Raw genomic sequence first — 2500 nt, 5'->3', positions numbered from 1 at the left:
CCCACCTCGACACTCACTGAAGAGCATCGCGATAGGATTTTGATATTGAACCGGTGTTTTACCACCGATTCACCGACGATATGCTCCGCAAACGTGTCAGTATCACCGCGGATGCGGTGCACCGACAGCGCGGCGCACAAATGCAACTACGAGCTTTTTAACCGCAACAATTTTAGTATACGCTATTGGAGCTGGAATTACCGCGGCTGCTGGCACCAGACTTGCCCTCCAATTGTTCCTCGTTAAAATATTTAAAGTGTACTCATTCCGATTACGAGGCCTCGTAAGAGTCCCGTATCGTTATTTTTCGTCACTACCTCCCCGTGCCGGGAGTGGGTAATTTGCGCGCCTGCTGCCTTCCTTGGATGTGGTAGCCGTTTCTCAGGCTCCCTCTCCGGAATCGAACCCTGATTCCCCGTTACCCGTGACAACCATGGTAGTCGCAGAAACTACCATCGAAAGTTGATAAGGCAGACATTTGAAAGATGCGTCGCCGGTACTGGACCATGCGATCGGCAAAAGTTATCCAGATTCATCAAAATTAACGACTTCGAGCGCGAGTCCGCACCCACCGTCGATTGGTTTTGATCTAATAAAAGCACTCATCCCATCACTGGTCAGAGTTCTGATTGCATGTATTAGCTCTAGAATTACCACAGTTATCCAAGTAACTGAGTAAGATCTAAGGAACCAAAACTGATATATTGAGCCATTCGCGGTATCGCCTTAATACGGCTTGCACTGAGACATGCATGGCTTAATCTTTGAGACAAGCATATAACTACTGGCAGGATCAACCAGGGAGCTAACAAAAAGCGCGCGAGCGCGCTCTCTAGTCAGCGTGTGTGTGTGTGTGTGAACACAACACAGTGAAACGCCGCGTCTCGTCCGAAGACCGGACGAGAGCGGCGCGTGCATCTTCCTACTACTCATTCTCCTCCGTTATAGGGAAAGAGAGCGAAGCGAGAGAGCACTGTGGAGTTTTGTGTTTATTTTATAAACACGGGGTCGAGAGAGACCTCAACCGAAAGTTCGCTAATAGACGCGACGCTTTGTAAACATCGTTACGTTTTTCACATATAGTGAAAGCGTACGCATTCACGTCAGAACACCCGGTGTCGGTGGGGCCAGAAACACAAGTCGTACGAACGAAGGGTCCTCGGTATACGATTATTTTATATTTTATAGTGGTGGTGTTGTGTGGGAGAAGAGAGAACGCCCCGCCGCCGGTGGCAGTGTGGCTAACAGCGGAGGAGACGTTTCTCTTTAACCCGGTAATTTTTGTTTGGTGGTCGGCGACGCGCACTACCCGCACGGCAATAACTACCGTGAGGCCTGTGGGACACGTCACCTTGATCGACCTAGTCGGACGGATGAGCATTGGTATCAAAAAACGCACACCGTGTGTCCGTCGGTCGACAGTGAGGGCGAAAACGACAAACTCTCCATTAAACATAAAACACATACACAACAAACGACGTACACTTTTTTAAACACTAAACCCAGCAAGAGTTTGTTTCGTTTGTCAGTCTGTCTCTAATATTACAACATACACAACACACACAACAACAACACACATTGCAGCGTATCGTAAAAAAATATACAACACACCACACACAACACCGCCGTATGTGTATATAAATATATAAAAGTTATAATATAGAAACAAATTAACAAGCACGCAACATCACACAGAGCACGTCACCTATTGGATGATTTTGTATGTAAAAGGAGAGTTGGTATCGTTATCAGAAACGAGAGCGCGCGCGCGCGCTCAAGCGCTCTCCCCGAATCTTATAAATTGTGCGCAGAGACGACGGACACAGAGCGCCGGCGCGCATCTGCACACTAAGACTCGGGGGGTTTTCAAAAGCGCGCAAGCGCGCGCGCACATCGCGCCTCCGTCAGCGAGACGAGTCGAGCGCGCCGACGCACCGTCGCGTCTGCACTCTCAACCGTCCACTGCGGTGCACGTATAGATAGCAAACTGTTCAGGGATATCCTTGTGTGTGACGCGTCAGTGTTAGTGTTGATTAATATTAATATTAATATTAATATGAATATTAATATTAATATTAATATTAATATTAATATTAATATTAATATTAATATTAATATTAATATTAATATTAATATTAATATTAATATTAATATTAATATTAATATTAATATTAATATTAATATCAATATTTAATATTAATATTAATATTGATATTAATATTAATAATTTAATATTATAAAATTAATATTTATATCAATAATAATATATTATAATTTAATATATATTAAAAAATAATTATTAGTATTAAAAAGAAAACTGTTCTATAATCACTTTTCAATATGAGTTAAAAAGTACGAAATAATTAATATTAAAAAAATTATTCATATTCAAAAAAGAAAACTGTTAGTTAGGTTAGGTTTATTTTTTCTGATATAAATATAAATAAATATTAATTAATTAATTAATTAATTAATTAATTAATTGATTAATATAACACAT

At 41.2% G+C, this 2500-nt stretch overlaps 1 non-coding gene across 1 annotated transcript in view; it reads right to left on the bottom strand.

Annotated features, from left to right (window-relative positions):
• LOC128682681 (small subunit ribosomal RNA) overlaps positions 1-804 on the bottom strand; it is a 1908-nt gene extending 1104 nt beyond the window's left edge. Inside the window, exon 1 of the ribosomal RNA XR_008406162.1 lies at positions 1-804. This exon is cut by the window's left edge and continues 1104 nt beyond it. This is a non-coding gene — a ribosomal RNA (small subunit ribosomal RNA).
• Positions 805-2500: the final 1696 nt, after the last annotated feature.

The sequence above is a fragment of the Plodia interpunctella genome, unplaced genomic scaffold (assembly GCF_027563975.2).
Source record: "Plodia interpunctella isolate USDA-ARS_2022_Savannah unplaced genomic scaffold, ilPloInte3.2 Pint_0, whole genome shotgun sequence".
Classification (NCBI taxonomy): Eukaryota; Metazoa; Arthropoda; class Insecta; order Lepidoptera; family Pyralidae; genus Plodia; species Plodia interpunctella.
Note: the sequence above shows the minus strand (reverse complement) of the source record. Positions and strands in the feature narration are given on the sequence as shown.